Source organism: Balaenoptera physalus, assembly GCF_965194825.1.
Source record: "Balaenoptera physalus genome assembly, chromosome: 9".
In the NCBI taxonomy this organism is placed as follows: domain Eukaryota; kingdom Metazoa; phylum Chordata; class Mammalia; order Artiodactyla; family Balaenopteridae; genus Balaenoptera; species Balaenoptera physalus.
Window position 1 is genome coordinate 40781627 of NC_138888.1, and position 21609 is coordinate 40803235.

The 21609-nt window shown below is 35.1% G+C and overlaps 1 long non-coding RNA gene across 7 annotated transcripts in view; it reads left to right on the plus strand.

The window, feature by feature from the left end:
• LOC309666933 overlaps positions 1–21609 on the plus strand; it is a 331741-nt gene that overhangs the window by 52103 nt on the left and 258029 nt on the right. For all 7 annotated transcript variants that reach the window (XR_014267364.1, XR_014267365.1, XR_014267366.1 and 4 more), the window contains one exon: positions 4848–4931. This is a non-coding gene — a long non-coding RNA (uncharacterized lncRNA). The remainder of the gene's footprint in view (positions 1–4847; positions 4932–21609) is intronic.

Sequence of the window (21609 nt, forward strand, 5' to 3'; positions counted from 1 at the left end):
ACGACTCACAATAAAAGGGAGAAAAAAAAGAAAGAAAGAAAGAAAGAAGAAGATAAAATAAAATAAAACAGAATAAAATAAAATAATAAAAATAAAAATAAAAAATTATTAAAAAATTGTTTAACTAATTAAAAAAAAAGAAATAAAAAAGAAAGAAGAGCAACCAAACCAAAAAACAAATCCACCAATGATAACAAGTGCCAAAAACTATACTAAAACAACAACCATAACAACAAAAAATGGACAGACAGAACCCTAGGACAAATGGTGAAAGGAAAGCTATACAGACAAAGTCACACACAGAAGCATACCCATACACACTCACAAAAAGAGAAAAAGGGGAAAAAATATTTATATCGTTGCTTCCAAAGTCCACCTCCTCAATTTGGGATGATTCGTTGTCTGTTCGGGTATTCCACAGATGCAGGTACATCAGGCTGATTGTGGAGATTTAATCCGCTGCTCCTGAGACAGCTGGGAGAGATTTCCCTTTTGTCTTCTTTGTTCGCACAGCTCCCTGGGTTCAGCTTTGGATTTGGCCCCTCCTCTGCGTGTAGCTCGCCTGAGGGCGTCTGTTCTTTGCTCAGACAGGACGGGGTTAAAGAAGCAGCTGATTTGGGGGCTCTGGCTCACTCAGGCTGGGGAGAGGGAGGGGTACGGATGCGGGGAGAGCCTGCAGGGGCAGAGGCCAGCGTGATGTTGCAGCAGCCTGAGGCCTGCCGTGCATTCTCCAAGGTAAACTGTCCCTGGATCACGGGACCCTGGCAGTGGCGGGCTGCACAGCCTCCCGGGAGGGAAAGTGTGGACAATGCCCTGTGCTGGCACACAGGCTTATTGGTGGCGGCAGCAGCAGCCTTAGCGTCTCATGCCCGTCTCTGGGGTCGCGCTGATAGCCACGGCTCGCACCTGTCTCTGGAGCTTGTTTAGGCGGCGCTCTTAATTCCCTCTCCTCCCGCACCAGGAAACAAAGAGGCAAGAAAAAGTCTCTTGCCTCTTCGGCAGCTCCAGACTTTTTCCGGGACTCCCTCCCGGCTAGCTGTGGCGCAATAGCCCCTTCAGGCTGTGTTCACACCGCCAACCCCAGTCCTCTCCCTGCGATCCGACCGAAGCCCGAGCCTCAGCTCCCAGCCCCCACCCTTCCCGGCGGCTGAGCAGACAAGCCTCTCGGGCTGGTGAGTGCTGGTCGGCGCCGAGCCTCTGTGCGGGAATCTCTCCGCTTTGCCCTCCGCACCCCTGTGGCTGCGCTCTCCTCCGCGGCTCCGAAGCTTCCCCCCTCCGCCACCCACAGTCTCCACCCGCGAAGGGGCTTCCTAGTGTGTGGAAACCTTTCCTCCTTCACAGCTCCCTCCCACTGGTGCAGGTCCCGTCCCTGTTCTTTTGTCTCTGTTTTTTCTTTTTCCTTTGCCCCACCCAGGTACGTGGGGGAGTTTCTTGCCTTTTGGGAAGTCTGAGGTCTTCTGCCAGCGTTCAGTAGGTGTTCTGTAGGAGTTGTTCCACATGTCGATGTATTTCTGATGTGTTTGTGGGGAGGAAGGTGATCTCCACGTCTTACTCTTCCGCCATCTTGAAGCTCCCCCTCTTTTTATTTTATAAATGAGGCTACTAAGGTTAAATGAGGAGTGGAGTTTGGAGAGAACACCATGTCTTTTGATTCAAAGCTGTGGAAACTGTCAAAAGCATGAACACTATGTACCCTCAGGTTAAAATAACCTTTGATCAGGATTTCTTTATTTGTGGTCCTAATTTGAAAGGATGGGTTTCAAGATATATATAAGCCCCTTCATATCGTAGAAAAATGTGTATGTCTCTGTGTGTATTTAAATTTTGTATGTGTCTTTTCTGGTTTCATTAGTTCCTTAAAAGTGGTTTGTAAGTCTCCCAAAAAGTAATAAATACTGCTGTGTATTAATAAAAGATTCCACAACAGATGGTAAAAATAATACAAATTTATCACAATATAGAGAGAGATTTAAATAAAACAAAATGTAAATTAATAAGGCTCAGTATTCTAAAGTCACATATTTTTATAAGGAAAAATAAAGAGAAACATCATACATACATTGTATACTGCACAGGAATCAATAAGGTCTGTTAGCAGATATTTCTGATGATAAGCTTATTATTCAATTATACACCGAAAAATCTTCTTAATAAATATGAAGTGAACAAACATATTTATATATCTTCTTTATTAATTTATGAATTGTGTCATCTTATTTTTAATTTACTTATCTACAGTAGGGAACGGTGCTTCTTTAATCTTTTAGGAAGAAGGAGAGAGATGGGAGAGAGAGAGAAGGAAAGGGAGAGATAATCCTGTTTCTTGATCTTATTTAATTTTTGGTCTCTATGAAAACCTCAGGGCTTAAGCGAAAATGGCAATGAAATGACAAAAGAACAGTGTATTTTAATCTTTCTGGGCCAAAGTTTCGTAACACATGTATTATTCACAGTAGATTTCACACCAACAAAAATTTAATCCTCAGTCGCAAAGAATAAATAAGAATTTCTTGCAGTCTCTTGAGTTATCTTATTCCATAATTCATATGGTGATACTCCATTAACAATAATGCAGGCTAATGCACAGGCATCAGTCAGTATACACCCTCCACTGAAAATCATTTCCTATTAATTTCCTGCCAGTCGACTTACACTCAGTCATCCACCTGTTTGCAATACCTTGTGTCCTTGTGTGCACTCACGCAAAACTCCACTCTCCCACAGTCAAGATCACAATATATGTATTTTCAGTAAAAATGATCAGACAAAGATGGCTTGTCAACCTTCTCTGGGTAAATAGCATATTATAATTTCCTCACAAAATGCTTCTTAAAAACGTTGACCTTAATCTATGTGTTCCAGTTGAAAACCAACAACATCTATCTGAAATATAAATGATAAATTTCATAATGAAAAGAAGCATAAACATAGAAAATCTTCTGAATGATAGCATTGTGCTCTAGGGGATATGGAAAGTACTCATCCAGTTGAAGTTTACGATGCCTTATTTCCTATTCCTCCCTTCATAACTTACGTAACTTTCTAAACTTTTGCTTTGATTTTAGATCATTGAAAATATTGAATGTAATCATTTCAGAAATTATGGCTTTTTATATGTTTAACAGGGCAATAAGAGCTAATACTTTTCAAGGGATTACATTGTGATTAGTGATTTATGAAACTTGTCTCATTTAATTATTTCTTTTGAGGTAGGTACTATTATTTCTATCGTATTATTTCTATGAGATTGGAAAACTGAGGCTCATAGGGATGAAACAGTTGGCCAGTGTTACTCACTAGTATTAGGAAAAGCAGGATGGACTCTCACAGTGGAAACAAGGAGGTCATCTAGAATAGAAATACAAATTTGGTCTTAACCACATTAACATACAGGGCAGAATTGCTAATCTGTGATTAATTCATTAAATTGGGGTTATTGGTGAAATTAGTGCAACAGCAGTATGTCCAAAATTCCAGTAATGGGGAATTTATTTTGCCTTGTGCTTAATTTTTCACTTCTGTTATCTTCTATTCCAGGAAAGATCATCAAGTAGCAAATAGGTCAAAAGCATCTTTATCTGCAAAAATCCTATAAAACGCATTTCTACAAATTTAATGCTGCTAAAATTAAAAATCAAAATTAATGAATCATCTTTAGTATTGATCTAATTTATTCTTAATCTTGCTTGATGTTGACTACTATATTGACGACTGGTGTCAGAAGGCAAAAGTTATTGTTTGGTAATTCTGTAGAAATATGGATATCAGACACCATAATGTATGATTTTGTAAAATAATTTTACTTTTTGATTAGTGAGAATAGCTGAAGTGAGTACTATATATGTACAGTAATTCTCCATGGGCAGAGGGTTATTTTTTAATATTTTTAGTTATCTGGCAAATGCAGCTTATAGGAGTCAGTCAGAAGGGTGAATAGAACAACTTGAATTCATTATCATTCTTGAAAGAAAAAAGTACTTGACATGGTATGGTAACGGTGACTGAGAAACACAAAAAATTCATAATTTGAAAGTGTATGATTTTTATTTTGTTTTTTCATAATATATGGGAATTCACTATTTTCTGTTTATCAGTGAGAAGATGAGAAACCTTTTAAAATTATTGTACATAATGTGTGTTCATAAATATGATCTGACCAGTTTGAGCCAATGGTTACAGTTTCAGATAAACACAAACTTGTCCTGAGTCTTTAAATGTGTTTCTATGTCCTCTTTTCTACTTGCCTTCTGAACAATGAAGACTAAATTTAATTGAGGTATTTTTATATGTATGGCTAATTAGTATGAGGCTGAAGAACAGCATTGTGCTGCTTGCAATATATATTAGTGCCTATGCCACTTTTCCAAACATTAATAAGCATTTTAATATTTTATAAGGCAAGTTCTAAATTATGAAAAATAAATCTGAACACTGTTAATACCCAATGGGATACATTAAACAGGGAAGACAGCATGAACTACTGTGTAGCTGAGTACTTAACTCAAGAAATTATAATTTCTTGCTGATGTTGGAAACCACAATGAGGCTTAAGAGAGGGCATGGGCTTTCTAAAAAAGAGCTGGTAGGTCATGAATGTATTTGAGCACTGAAAAGGAAAAAATTCATGCTCAGTTCAGCTCACTGGTGAATCAAAGAGAAGCAGTTGCAGAAGCTGTCTGAAAATCATAAGGTCTGACTAATTCTGTGCTTTAATCCATCACACGTCAGGATTTTCTCTGAGCCTTAATACTGTATCACTATTTTCAATTATATCTTGATAAATGCCAGGAAAAGGGCAATGCATGGACAGGAAAACACTTCAACATCCATTTATTTCTAAATTGCAGGCAAAGAGCTGAATATAATGACGATGCTTCGCTCATCTTCCAGCTCCCCTTTACATCGGAATATTTATGCAAGGATGTGCTTAGGTAAGTGTGAGTATAATTCATAATCAATGGTTTGAAACTGAATATTTAAGTGTGTGCACAGGTATTCGAGTGTTGGAACTCATACGACTCGGCTCAATACAAGTATTTCACAGGAACTGATGAGAAGACTTCATTTTTACTCTCTTTTAATGTAAAATAAAAGCAGGAAAAAAAGTTTATTGATCTCATACACTTTTACTGGGTCCTTAAAAAAAGTATCTTTTGTGGTTTAACAAAATAACAATATTCTAGTGAACATGGCTAGATATGACAATTATAGAGTGAATTAAAAAAAAATTATTTTGATCTATCTATGTCTGCCATTAGTTACATTTTTTACCATATACTGCTTTTACCTTTAGAATCATTTTGGTCCTGTTAATATGAAATTAATAGTGATGTTTTATGCAAAATATATTTGATTTTCCTTTGTTTTCTAACTCAAAATATTTTTTAAGTATTGGTCATTAGATTTCCACATAATCCAGTCAATTGCCCAATTAAAATATTGTGACTAGCAGATAGGTCATAACTGTAAGCAACCTTTCTTCCAGAGGCATTTGCACATAACTCCTGCTCTCTCTTCAGAAGTAAACTTTCCAAGAAGCCCTTCCTGACTCCCCACACTGGAGGAAAGAGGGGACTGTATGATTTACTTTTCCAGATTGCACATGCGCATGAATGACAATTTGGGGTTGGCTCTTGGCTGGCACTCAGCCAAGACTCTGTCCCGTGGGCATTGGCTCTTCTCCATATAGATCACTCCACGTGTTGATTGTGCTTCCTTACTTCATGATAGCTAGATTCTAAGAATGAGGATCCGATAAACAGGAAGTGGAAGCTGCCACTTTCATAAGGTTTGGCATAGTGTCACTTCTCCCTTGTTCTCCTATAAGATGTCTTATAGCACCCTGAATCTTTCTTTCATAGTCCCATTTATGGCTTGTCATTACACAGATATTGGCGTGATTTTTAAAATTGTCCGTCCCCCGTTAGATTATGTGTCTAGTGAGTAGGCATGTTTGATTTTTCTCACTACTGTGTCTCCAGGATTTAAGCCAATGACTAGTACATCAAGATGATCAAAAATATTTTTTATGATTGAATGAAATACATTCAATATTTTGCTTATTTACTTGGGCAAGAAGCCATGCTTGTGTAGTGTTAAATTAATATCAGATTCTGACTTTGATTGAATAATTTACTTTCTTGATTAGAAAAACGTTCTTAGTTTTTCCAAGTTGAATAGACCATTCATTTAAATTTTCTATCAATCACTGAAATTTTCTTTGTAGGAGGATTCATTTTTCTTAGTCTGAGAAAAATGTACTAAAGAGAGTTTGTGGTCAAATTTTACATTAATTTAAACTGAACTGCTAATAGGAATGCAAACATAATTATTATATAGAATTTTTAATTTTTAAGTCTTTCTCCTATATTATAGTATATGCAACCAATCAGATATTTTAGATGAGTTGTCCTCAACTTGGCTGCACATTGGAAAAGTCTGGAAGCTTTAAAAAGTACTGATGCGTGGATCCCACCCCCAGAGATTCTGATTTAATTGGCCTGGAATACAGCCTGGAAATTTGTTCTTTAAAATCTTCACAAATGATTATAATGTTAAGCCACGGTTGAGAACCACTGCTTTAACCAGTTCTTTTCAACCCTGCCTCCTTGGGTATTAATGGGGCTTGGCTATTTGTATTTTTTTAAAACCCTATATGATTCTAATTTGGAGTACCAGCTGAGAATCACAGTTTCAGACAGTATTATTTGCCTTTTATATTTATTTCACATCAAATAATCACCCACTTTATATCTTTTGAATTACATTTTTTCCAAATAATACACGTGTGCTTTAAAAAATATCTACCTATTTCTTATTATGTATTTTGCATGATCGCATTATTAATTTTTGATGCTCAATATATGCTTAGTACCCTTTGTATATATTAAATATGAATGAAGTCATTAATTACACTCACAATAATTTTCTTTTCTCTGAAAATGTTATGAATACTTTGCTATGCATTTATTACACTGATGAGTTATGCAGAACATGTAGAATAACTGTTGAGACCACAACTTTGATTTGCCTGGTTCAGTGGTTGAGATAATTGAGCACTGGATCAACTAGTGAGAATAGTTAAACAAAGTAAATATTTGCAACATGATGTAATTTGAAAGAGCAAATGTCCCAAGAAATGAGAAGTACATGCTACATTTTTCTTAAGGCCTGAGCCTGAAAGCACAGTGTCATTTATAGTGTATCCCACTGTTCAAGCAGTCACAGGGCTCAGATTCAAGGAGTGGGGATGTAGATTGCACTTCTCAATGGGAGAATTGTGAAAAATTCCGGGCCATTTAAAACATTGCTATGGAAGCACACCGAAAAATTGCATGTAATTACTTCCTTTTCTTGCAATGTGGTGAACTAGGTACCAAGATTGAGCCTCTTACTAACAGCAGCTACAACTCTGGATATCATAAAAAGGACATCATCCTTAAATACATCAGATTGCTGACAAGAAATAAAGGAATAGTCAGGCCAAAGACTAAATAAAGGTACATGCTAAAAGAAATAGGCAAGACACAAGCTAGATCTTGCCTTGAAGGCATTTGTAAAACTGAGTAAATTTGAGTTTCATAGGTCTTAGTGGATAGGAATAAAAACACAAGGTAGGAAGTCAAATAGGAGACTTCCTATAAAGTGCAGTCAAGAAAGACATCACCATTGGTATAAAGGCAAACTAGAAATAGTTAACTAACTACCCTAAGAAATGACAAAGATAATTGTTCTGTTCTGAACATTGGTGCTGATTGGAGGTGTAAAAAACTTATCCTGAAAATTAGCAAAAATAAACTGGTTTTTAATCCATAATTGTAGTCTGAATTTTCAGTGTTGTGGTGACCTGAAAATATTCTTTTTTAAAAAAATTTTTATTGGAATATAGTTAATTTACAATGTTGTGTTAGTTTCTGTTGTACAGCAAAGTGAATCATTTATACATATACACATAACCACTCTTTTTTTTTTAGATTCTTTTCCCATCTAGATCTTTAAAGAGTATTGAGTAGAGTTTCCTGTGCTATACAGTAGGTCCTTATTAGTTATCTATTTTATATATAGTAGTGTGTATATGTCAACCCCAATCTCCTAATTTATCTCTCCCCTTGCCTTTCCCCCCGGTAACCATAAGTTTATTTTCTACATCTGTGACTCTATTTCTGTTTTGTAAGTAAGAAATATTCTTAACACTTGAATGGCTATTTAAGTCATAGAGTAGTTATACAACAGAGTAGTATACAGCAATTATGAAAAACAGAAACTCAACAACACAAAAAGGTGAATTGAGAGAAAGAAACTAGACATAACATTATACATAGTGTGTAATTAAATTATATGAATTTCAACAATAGGCAAAACTAAATCATATTGTTTAGGAATGCATAATTAGGTGGGAAAACTAGAAATAAAGCCATAGGTGAACCTCACAAAAATGAAAATAGTCTGTACTTCTAGGCAGGTAGGAGAAGGTCTATTAAGACATCTTAAAAAAATTAAAATATTGGTAGGAAATTTTAACTCACCCTTCTGAGAATTGATAAATCAAAGATGAGAGGAATACAATTAACTAGTTTAATCAGAGAATTTAGAAAGTTTTTTGGATAAGAAATTCATTATCTACAAATCAGTCAAATTTCTGTACATGAGAAAGCAAGAAATTATAATACAAAATACAAAGAATATAAAGTATCTGGGAATAATTTAAAAGAAGTTATGCATGCCCTTTATGGATAAAAAAGAAAATTTTGAAAACATTGAAACAATACCAAATAATGGAGATATATATCACGTTCATTGATTAAAAGTCACAGTATTATATTAATAGATTTAAGCAATTCTAATCAAAATCTTAACAGGCTTCTATGTAAACGTGAATGTGTGTGTGTGTGTGTGTGTGCACATACATAATTTGACAAACTTATTTGAAATTTATGTGATTGAGCAAAGAGTAAAGAATAACCGATTAATCACGAAGTAGAGCAAAGTGTGGGAGACTTGCCTTTTTGTATACCAAGAATTATTTTATTACTACAGTAATTAATACAATGGTTTAATGGTGAAGGAATAGGCAAATTAACTAGTGAAATGAGAATGTAGAAAAGCATCTATAGAAACAGTAACCTGATTTATGCAAAATAGTAGAGAAACATTTTTGATTAAATGAAGTTAGGACACATAATTATCTTGATGGAATAAAAATGAAATTAGAATCCTACTTTTCATGTCAAAAATCAATTTCAGTTGTCTTAAGAACCTAGATGTGAAAGGCAAGCTACAAACGTTTGTAAAATATATGGGAGAATATTTTTTAAGACGTGATGGTAAAGAAAGTTTTCTTAAACACACATATATACAAGTAGCAGAGACAACATAAGGAAAAGGTTGATTAATTTAATGACATTAAAGATAAGAACTAATGTTAATTAAAAGGCATCGTAAAGAGTGGAAAGACAATTCACAAATTGGAAGGAAATACTGTAACAAATAAATCTGAAAAAGGATTGGTACCAAGAACATATAAAAAAGTCAAGAAATCAATAAGACAAAAAATCAACAATACAATAAAAAATGGGCAAAAGATTTGAGTATGCACTTCACAGAAGGGGAAACCAAAATTTCCAATAAGCACAAAATAAGACCACAATGAAATAGCACTTAACACTCAATAGAGGGACAAATATTAAAAGGCCAGAGAATACCAAGTGATGGCAATGATGTGGAACAACCAAAATCATTATACACTGGTACAATTGCTTTGGAAAACAAGTTGGAATAACTTAGTAAACTTAAGCATGATCATTCTTCTAACATTGATTCAACTCCTATATAAGACATTCATTCAACTCCAATACATGCACTAGGTCATGTACGAAATATTTAAAGTAGTAATGTTAAAAAAAAATCTCTGGAAATCAACACATAAATCTTTCAACAATCAAATGAATAAATGCATTTTGTTGTATTCACATAATCCAATACTATAGAGTAGTGAAAAATGAGCAAACTAGAGCTATATCCACCAATAAGGCTGAATTTGCAAAAAAGCATAATCTTAAGCAGGAGAAACAAGGAGAATACACATAGCACAATTCAACTGATGTAAACTTCGAAAAACCCTGCAAAATTAAACAACACAATGATATGCGAACATAGATTTAGTATAGTTGTCTCATCTAAGAAGATAAGAAAGTGAATGGGTTTAGGAAGGACTATAGAAGCGCCTTCAAAGTGATAATAATTTTTTCTTTCTTAATCTAGTTGGCATATACATGGGTGTAGTATGTATTGTTTTCTTTATCCCTTATAAGTATCTTACAACCTTTATTTTAGATCTTTTCAACATTTAATACATATGATACATCACACTGTTCTTCCAATAGGAGAATTGCTCAAGTGTTAGAGGAATCATTATATTTCTAGTATTTTGAAGTCTAGCTATTATAGCAATTGTGTCATCCTCCAAATATGTTAAAGTTCTAACCCTCACTACCTCAGAATATGATCATATTTGGATAAAAGATCAATGCAGATGTAATTTAGTTAAGATGAGGTCATACTTGAGTAGGGTGGGCTTCTATTCCAACATGACTGGTGTCTTTCCAAGAAGATACTATGTGAAGACACAGATACACAAGGAGAACATCATGTGATGATGTTGTCAGAGTTGGAGTTGTGCAGCTGCAAGCCGAGGAATGCCAGTGCAAAAGTAAAGCACCAGAAACTAGGAAGAATCAAGGAAGGATTCCCTTACAGTTTTCTGAGGGAGCATGGCTCTGCTAACAGCTCGATTTTGAACTTTAACCCCCCAGAACTTTGCCACAATAAATTTGTTTTAAGCCATCCAGTTTATGGTACTTTGTTATGGCAGCCCTAGGAAACTAATAATGGACAAACTACTCATTGTATCCTTTCAGGAAGAAGTGTTGCTGGCCTCCCCAGGAAATAAGGATAGGCAGTAACTTATGCTCATAATGCTTTAACTTGAAGAGGAAGAAAGGCAACTATAGTTTTGACAGACTTCAGAATAACATATGATGATAATGCATGTTTTTTTTAAAGTTAACTCTTTAAATTTTGAATTGGTAAAGTATTCATATGTTTAAAAAATCAAAAAGCAGAATATAATAGTACAGTCTAAAGTCTCCCATCCCCATCAATTAATTATGTATCTTTCCAGAGGAACTGATGCATATATTAGTACATTAACATATACTCCATTATTACACTACCCTTTTTTCACACAAAGCCCATTGTATACTCTGTTTTGTATTTTTCCTTTTTCACATAACTTTGTGTCCTGGAGATATTTTAATTAACACATAAGTGCTTCCTTTTACTTTTGGCTACATGGGCATTCAACAATTTTTTAACCAGTGATATTTAGTTAGATATTTTTAATATTTTAATTCTACTTTTTTTAAAAAAAGAGAGTTAGACTAATAGAAATTTTGGGTAAAGATAATTGAGTGAAGCTTCATCACTGATTTTAGTTCCCCTAATATATAATAAATATGAAGTGGTAAAATCTTATGCTATAAACTTTGAAAAATGATGACAAAAGCAGAAAATTCTATACCAAAATAGTTCCTAAATCTACTGCCATCCCAGTCTCCATGCCAGAAGGGCAAATGAGAATAGAAGGTGAGCTGACAAAATCCTGGGATTTTCTCACTGAGAACCCCAGTTTGGAGAGATGCAGACTGAGAGTATGAATTGGCAGGGTAGGATAAAGTCAAAATGAAACTATTGAGAGTAGGATCTTAGCAGAACTGAAAATGGTCTCTAGGAAGTTGCCTTTTCCAATGAGCCAAAGTCTTTTATGACAGGAAATACCCCTGGTTATATGGATTGTGCTCTTTATAGAATATCTAAAAGAATTCCAAAGATAAAACAGAGAACAATTTCCTTAGAAGATGTGCGTTTATTTTCACGTGTCCTCTTCCCTTTTTCAGCACTATGAACTCTCAGACTGCAGATAAATGAACAGAAAACAAGATCTTGTCCTTAAACTTTAGTTTGGATAAAATGTGAGAGTGTCAAGGAGAAGGTACCTTCAGAATGTCAGAGAATATTAGCTTTCGGATTAGAGGCATGTTAATTATCAACACGGTTTTAAAAAATGGTCAGCAGCTAAACAATGGACTACAGCAGTGCACAGCAGATTAAGTACCCACTCAGAAAAATATATTGTCCAAAGAAGGGAAGAAAACTTCGCAAGTATGTTTTGAGCTATAAATAACTTAATAAAAACACAAAATCAATAAAACAACAGGTCAGAGACAAGGCACTAAACAAGAGAATAAAATGAAAAGGGAAATTTCAGAGCTAGTAAAACAAATCAAGTTTAAAACATCATCATTTACAACATTTACAATAAATTACAAACAACAAGAGACAGGAAAGACAGAGTAAAATATTGAATTTCTGTCCTGGGGGAAATACTTAGGATAATAAATTCAATGGAGAAAAATAAACAAAAAGATTTTTTAAATTACGGAAGATGAGAAATTTGGAAACCAAAGATGATCTAATATAGGGACAATTGCTGTCTTTGAAGGAGAGAATATAGTTAATGGAAGAGAAAAACTATTAAGAGATACAAAAGGGGACATTTTCTCCCAAGTTAAGACAGATATTAGAATATATCCTAGATAAATTGTGACTTCTGAGAAAGAAAGACTTTTTTAGACATCTAGGAAGAAAGAAAATTTTTTCTGTCTCCTGTGAAAGGTGGGAAGCAGGAAGTCATAAATATCACAAATTTCTCTACAACTTTCAATACAATCTAGAGAGTTTATAAAATTCTGAAGGAAAGCAAAACTGACCTAAAATATTTATCCAGCTAAGTTATCATTTATAGTAAAAACAACATTTGGCAAACATCCTCAGAGAAGAACGAACTCAGGGACTATAGCTCATATGATCTTTTCTCAAAGTAATTACTCATTGATGAAGTCCGAGTAATCAGAAGTGATTCAAATAAGAATTCAGGAATAGAAATGGATTTGCAATAAGTATAGTAGGCAGAATTCTAACATGACCCAACAAGATTCTTATGCCCTGGTTTATATGCTTTATATAATCCCCTCTTCTTGAGTGTGGATGGGTCTAATAAATATGATCAAATGTCACTTCCTTGTTAGGTTATTAATCAGTTGACTTTGAGTTAACCAAAATGGAGCTCATCCTGGATGGGCCTGACTTTATCAAGGGGACCTTTAAAGAGTATGAAGTTTCAGAGAGACACTCTCCTGCTGGCCTGAAAGAAAGCAAACAGACATGTTATAATCTGCCTATGAAGAGAAGTGGCTGGTAGCCAACAGCTAACAAGAAAATGGGTAACCTCGGTCCTATAGTCATAAGTAACTGAATTCTGCCAATAATTGTGTGAGCTTGGAAGAGAACAAGCTCCAGAAGGAGCTCAGCCAACCAGCATCTGGAATCCACTCTTGTGAGAGCCTGAGCTTAGGATCCAGCTAAACCATGCCTGGACTCCTAACCCAATGGAAAATGTGAGATAATAAATGTGTGTTGTTTCTAGCTGCCAAATTTGTGTTACTTTGTTACATAGCAACAGAATGTTAATACAGTGAGCTTTTAAGCATAGAAGGAGGACAAAAAAACTTGAGGAATTTGGATTAAAAAATATGACGTCATATTATAAAATTTGAAGAAGGAAAATCATATGACAAACTAATTGGGAAGAAGTTGAGGGAAAGGCAGAAAGAAGAGTATGAAGAATAATCTTATTTTTAAGGCAAGGAGTCATTCAAAACTATATTAGAAAATTGTGGCTGAAGTATAATGATACCAAATTCTTAATGTTTACATAATATTATTCTTAATATAAGCAGGATTTTGGAGAGCTAGTACTTTTAAAGAATTAATGGATTAATGGATCCTGTCTATTGTTTTTTTTAAACGACACTACTCCTCTATCTATCTATCTATCTATCTATCTATCTATCTATCTATCTATCTATCTACATAGATGGATCTGAAATGAGATTCACAGGAGCTAACCTCACAGTTACACAGGTAATTTTGAGGTTACACAGGTAATTTGGGGGCAATGATATTTTATGTACTTTTAGCTTTCCTTATTTTTGTATTGCTTAATATTTTGACTAGTGAGCATACTAGTTTCTATACAATAATTATTCTAAAATTATTTATGATTGTTGTGTCTTCTTAGGGGATTGACCCCTGTATCATTATGTAATGATTTTCTTTATCCCTGAAAATATTCCTTGTTCTGAAGTGATTTATCTGAAATTAACATGGCTACATTTAATTTCTTATTCCTTTTTTTAAAAAAGATTTATTTATTATTTACTAATTTATTTTATTTACTTTTGGCTGCATCGGGTCTTAGTTGAGGCACATGGGATCTTCGTTGAGTCATGCAGGATCTTTTGTTGCAGTGCGTGGGCTTCTCTCTAGTTGTGGCGCACAGGCTCCAAGGTATGTGGGCTCTGTAGTTGTGGTGCAGGGACTTCACTGCCCCACGGCATGTGCATTGTAAGGCAGATTCTTTACCACTGGACCACCAGGGAAGTCCCACACCTACTTTCTTCTGATGTGTGTTAGCATGGTATATCTTTCTCTGCCTTTTGCTTTTAACCTGAGTTTTTAAATTTAAAGTGGATTTCTTGAAGACAACATATAGTTGGGTCTTATTATTGTTTTTTAATCCACTCTGACAGTCTGTGTATTGTGACTTGTGCACTTCAGTCATTCACATTTAAAGTGAATGTAGACATAATTGGATTAATATCTACCATGTCTATTTGTTACATTTTTCTTCTTTTTCAGCCCCCCATTTTTCTGTCTTCTGGTTTCAACTGAGCATTTTATATGATTATATTTCCACTCCAGTCTTTACCTAGTAATTATACTTCTTTTTAATTTTTTTTGCAGTTGCTGTAGAGTTTGCAATATACATTTTAAACTGGTCTAAATTAATTTTCATTATTCCATTCTCTTGTTATAAACATTATACCATTTTCTTGCTTGACTGGTTTCTGGAAATAAGTCTGTGGTCATTCTTTTCCTTGTTACTCTATAGATAAGGTGCCCTCCCACTCCCACCTCACACCTGGCATCTTTCTAGATTTTCTCTTTGTCTTTCGCTTTCTGCAGTTTGACTATCACATGCCTGGATGTAGATGTTTGGCACTTATCCTGTTTAGCATTCTCTGAGATTTCTAAAACTGTGTTTTTGTGTCTGTCATTAATTTTGGAAAATTCTTGACTGTTATTTCTCCAAGTATTTCTTCTGCTCCATTCTCTCTTCTTCTAGTACTCCAATTACTAATATGCTATACCTTTAGTAATTGTTTCACAGCTCCTGGGTGCTCTATTTTTTCCCCATTCTCTTTTCTCTTTGCATTTCAGTTTGGGCAGTTTCTATTGATATATCTTCAAGGTCATTGATTCTCTCCTTGGCTGTGTCCAGTCTACTGGTAAGCCCATCAAAGGTATTCTTCATTTATGTTATAATGTTTTTAACTTCTAGTATTTCTTTTTGATTTTTTTTAGAGTTTCCATCTCTCTGCTTACATTATCCATTATAGTCCTAACACATTAATCTCAGTTATTTTAAATTCCTCTCTGATAACTCCAACATTGATGTTATTTCTGAGTTTGCTTCTACTTATGTTATTGCTTCAGACTATGTTTTTTTCTTGCCTTTTACCATGCCTTGTGATTTTCCTTGTTGAGACATGATGTATCAGGTAATAGGAACTAAGGTAAATAAGGCCTTTAGTATAAGTTTTTATGTTAATCTGGCTAGGAGTTTGACCGTGTTTAATGTTTGCGGTAGCTGAAGGGGCTTCAAATTCCTCTAGCATCCTTGTTTGTACCTTCTTTTTTTAGACTGGGTTTCCCTATATACTTCTCCTCAGAGAGACTCTATGCTTTCATTTCTTACATCTCATCCACTATTATTTTACTGGAGTCCTTTTGATATGGTGGTAAGGTGTTAGTGACGGGAAGTATTCTGTAATCTCATGAATAAATCTCAGACTTGTAGTGGACCTGTGTTCCTGGGCTGTACCTTCAGATGTATTTCTTGCTTCCCATACTCCTCCTTTTGGTGAGACATGAAGGCAAGAGTGGGCTGGAGATGGAGAAATACTCTTTCCCCAAGTGGAATAAGACTCTGTTACAAAGTCCTTTTTTTTTTTTTTTTTATAGACTAGGCCTTTGCTATAGAGAATACTTCGTACCTATTTCACAGTGGCTGTTCTTCTCCTCCCCATGCCAAAGCCACAAAGGGATCTCTGTTGTCTCTTCACCATGAGAAAGAACCTTGTGGGATTTCTGCAGGTAAAACTCATTAAAGTGTGGTGGCCTTTTTATGGTAATGGCCCTTTTATGACTGTGGCCCCTAAGAGTTTCTCATTCTTAAGCTAGTCCACACTCAGCCTCCAGCAATTTGTAAAAATATCCAGTCAGTTATTACTACTGTTTTATGGCTCCAGTGGTTTAGGTAAGCAGATCTTGGCTATCACTCTCTAGATTCACTTGTCTCTCTAGATTTTGAGATGGCAGTTTGCCTTACGACCTCTGCTTTCTAATGGGTTCAAGAAAAATTGTTGATTTTCAGTTTATACAGCTTTTTCTTGTTGTAAGGAAAAGAGGAATGGCTTCCAAACTCTTCACATTGTAGCTGAACCTGGAAGATCTCTTGCTTATTTTTAAATCATGAGAATACATAAAATCACCAAAGGACAGACTGTAGAGAAATAAGTCATAAGGTTTTTGACACTTCAATATTTAGACATCAGATACAGTAGAACAATAAGTCTGGTAGTGGATACTAAGAAGGAGTAGCTTGTGAGAGATGGAATAAATGCCAGGAGACTGTGAAGTCATATAGACCAAGAAAAGAAAGAATTTCAAGAGAAGGGAGTGATCAAGTAGTTGAATGTTGCTGAGAGGCCAAGAAAGCCCCAAAGAGGGTAGTGCATATTTGATTTGTCAAAAATCACAGTTGATTTAGATAAGAGCAATCTCAGTAGAAAGAGATAGGAAGAGTGTGGATGTGAGTGTGAGTGTGTGTGTGTATTGAGGAGGAAAGCAGAAACTAGACTGGAATGAGTGAAAGTGTTTATCAGAGACTATGTGAAGATATCATGACTTAATCCTGTTTTCAAAGAGAGAACTTTTCATGCGAAGAATATTTTTACCTTTAGTCCAAAATTATTTAGGAGAACCCTGGAAAGGTTACTGAATATCTGTTCCCTGCCTGTAAATCTAATTTGAGAAATAAGAATAATAACAAACCAGATAAACTATACTATTAATGTGGCAATAATTATTAAAAACAATCCCTGGAGACTAGAAGAGCAGAAAATTACTTCTCAAAGGAAAATTCTAGGGTCTAAATTTAGGGAGTCCAGGATAGCTAGGTAAGAATTTTAGAAAATAAAATTGTCCATTTGGCAAAGAAGAAGAGCTGTGGTTATAGGAACCTTATAAAAATATTATAGGAATCTTATAAAAATGTGGAAATCATTTTTATAAGATTCTTATATTTATCCAGGATTCTTAAGGAATAGTGTGAAGCAACAGTATATATGTGGCATTGTTCAGCTTTAGGATCCACCTGGGAGAAAGCACTGCTACTTTTTCAGGAGTGAATCATTCTTCCCATCCCCCCTAGAAACAGCCCTTACAACCCTCGCTACTTCAAGGACAAAGAGTCAAGTGACTGCATTAGAGCCTGCCTTTGAAACTAGAATTTAATCAGGCATTCTAAAAGAGGCAGACTCCAACAAGGCCAAGGTGGTAGGTCTAATTGCTTTTATTTGTGCTTGTGTACTCTGTGCATTTTTGACCTGGTGTGGGGCTATGCTTCGAACGAGATTTCTCAATTAAAGTGAAACAACTTAGTCTAGTTAGTTGAGTTTCATAATGATCCTCTGAAGTTTCCCTTCTTAGCATGAATCTAATGATACATTATCATAGAACAAAGTCATCATTCATTAACTCTAAAGCAAATTCACTTTCTCCATCCAGGAGCATTACCTTTCCAAAACTAGCTGTGCGAATTCTTCCACTTAACATGCACCACCATCATGTTAGTGGAGGCTGAATCTCAAATGTACATATCTACACAAATCCCTACTGACTTCCAAGATTACTACCACAGATACCCCCTGGGAGGTTAGAACACAGCAGGATATAACATGGCCTTAGACAATGTAATCAGCCATCCTGTCCTCTGAGGCAAAGTTCCTGACTAGCAGACAGAATGAAAATTCTGACAGTGACGCAGCCAAAAAAGTGAGCACATGTGGCTAAGGTATTCATAACACTCTTCCTTGTACTTTTATTCTGAATTTTCTCTTCTGATAAATATACTTCCTAAGTTTGTTCTGCGTCTACACACAGACTTGGAATTCCTTTCACACAGTTCTTTCTATTTAATATGTGTTAGGACAGTCTCTTTGGATCTTTTATCCCCTAATGAATTTTTCAAAAAGAATTTTTCATGAGTAGCTGAGGACACTGCAATGGCTTTTATTTTTCCTTTTCTTTTATTCACTTTTCTTTATTCTTCATGAGTGCTTTTACTTTTAATAACGATCATGCCATAGGTTTCCTTTCACCTCCTAAAAGTGGAAGGAACCAACAAGTACTTATTTCTCAAGAAATGTTTCCTGTTTTTTTATGTAAACAGTTCCTCAGCCTAAAAAAGTAACTTTGAAACAAGCTACATTTTATTTTACTACAACGCATAAGAAGTAAAAGCCTCCACACAGTTTTGAAGAGAGGATTATTTACATTTTATCAGCAAAGAGCAGCAGAGGTAGTACCAGGAACCTCTGGGGGAAAGCCTGGCTGCTTCAAAGCTGACCCACTGGGATGAAAGAAGACCGTTTTGTTTTAAAGTTGGAAGTTGACTAGGAAATTTTTTTTTTTTTTTTTTTTTTTTTTACATTTCACCACATTTTATTTGCTATTGCTTGCCCAGATTCCGTGGTGTAAGAGAGAAGTCTCATGAGAAATCTAATTCTTCTCTCTGACCATTCTAATACTTCTCTCTGACCTCTTGTTAATATTGAGACAGATATCATGCTTTTATACCTTACACAACATTTTCATCACTGAAATTGCAAAAGTGAAAAAGCAAAGTGCTAAAATTCAAAAACAGGATTCATCTTGAGGAAAAAGAAAAACTTAAGGAAGTGCAAACAAAGGCACCCTGGTTTTAGCTTTTTGTTTGGCTAGCATTCATCTCTCATTTATGGAAAAGGGAGAATCAATATTTCATCAATACTTTTTTATAAAGATAAATTTCAAAAGGAGATTAAGAAACGTAGTTTCTCTCTAAACCTAGGTGATTTATAAATCTAGCTATAAGCAGGCCTATCAAAAGATAGGCCTTTCATTTAGGAAGTGAATCTGTGGAAAGTAATTATAAATATCAACAATAAATAAAATAGTTCTAGATTCACAATGAAGACAAGTGTTGTGAAAAACAAAAATAAAATTAATTTTTTTTTTTTTTTTAGAGAGAGACAGCTAAACCAATTTCTCTCTAAAATGTCTTTAGCCCAAATGCCCTTTGGTATTTAATAACATGACCTCAATATTAAAGCTTCTAGCAAAGCATTCACCGGCTGCATTTGTGAAGCTATCAGCCTTTACCTTTACATTTCCAGGAGTGTATTGTTGTATCATCCAGGATAACTAAGGGATATGAAAATAATCCATCTGTCCAAACTTATTTTTCATTCATTTATTTTTATAATTCGTTATACCACTACTGCAGTGTTGAAGTTGAGAGTATGAAAAGGCTCTTATCAAATAAGATTGAGGTCCACAGAGGTTATGCTCCTTCAATTGATGAATATCAGAGCTAGGATTAGGACCCAGTGAGCCTGGCTCCAAGGTCAGAGTGATTTTCCATGTATGAAATGGTTTGCTTCCTCATGAGGCATAATTAGACAAAAGTATTTACTAATAGAATATAAGACAGAAGTAAAATTATATACCCCCTTAATTGATCTCAAATAATAACTTTTCTTTAATGTTTTCCTTGACATTCCGAGGTAAGATAGACACTTCTTCAAATTCCCAGAGCTTGTATTATACAGTAGTGTAACATATTTTCTAATCTTTATCTGTGTCCTACTAGCCTGTGAGCTATTTGAAATAAAAAAAAACCCATAAATCTAACACATGTTTATAACACCAGAGGCCAGCATTGTTGAATGAGCTCATAAAAATACACAAACATACAAATTAATAAATACTGCAGAAGAGGGAACGAGAAAGGCAGCCAACATCTACTGACTGCCCACCATGGACCAGGCTATGTGATTTACGTGTAATATTTTACTTGTGAAATATTGTCTCTCACAGAAAACCTATGAAACTGATATTTATTACACCTTTTAATAGATGAAATTTAGAGGGATTAATAATTAAAGGGGTTAAATTACTCTTTGAAAATCATACATACGTTTGACCCCAGATCTGACCAATTCAAAGCTCATACATCCATCTCAGGCCTAATGCCTTGGGGTAATAATGATGGGTATTTATTCTCCCCCAATCACTAAATTAAGAGTTGTTCATGCAATACATAATTTCTTCTTTACAACAATTCTAAAGAAGTAGGTACAATTATTAGCACCATTTTACAGATTATGAAACAGATTTAGAAATATTAAGTAATTTGTTCAAAGTCATATAGATTTGTAAATACCAAAGTGGGGTTTAAAAGCAGGTCTGAGTGATTTGAAAATCACCACACTTTGAAACTGAATGAAATATGTAAATGCATGATTGTTGAAAACTAACAAACAAACAAACAAATGTGTCATGTGCATGTGACTGATTTTAGCGTAGCCGTGATGGACAGTTCCCTGTTCATGTCAGCTCCTGTGTCAAGAGTACAGACTAATAGTTCATTGTGTGTGTGTGTGTGTGTGTGTGTGTGTGTGTGTGTGTGTATGTATGTGTATATATATATATATATATATATATATGTGTGTGTGTGTATATGTGTGTGTGTATATATATATACACACACACACCACATCTTCTTTATCCATTCATCTGTTAATGGACACTCAGGTTGCTTCCACATCTTGTCTATGTAAATAATGCTGCTATGAACATTGGGGTGCATATATCTTTTTGAATTAGTGTTTTTGGGTTGCCCACCCCAGGGGTATGGGTCTTGACTAAACTGCAACTCCACCCCTCCTGCTCATCCTGTTGTGGTTTGTTCTTTATATTTTTAGTTATAGAAGGCATTTTCTAGTCTTTCTCATCAATAGTTTCTCTGTAAATAGTTATAAGTTTGGTTTTTTCCCATGAGAGAAGGGGAACTCAGGGTCTTCTTACTCCACCATCTTCCAGCCTTCCTCTGGTGATTAGTGATGTTGAGCATATTTTCATGTGCCTGTTGGCCATCTGTATGTCTTCTTTGGAAAAATGCCTATTTTTTAAATATAAATTTATTTATTTTATTTGTTTATTTTTGGCTGTGTTGGGTCTTCACTGCTGTGCGCGGGCTTTCTCTAGTTGCAGCAAGCGGGGGCTACTCCGCGTTGCAGCACAGGGGCTTCTCATTGTGGTGGC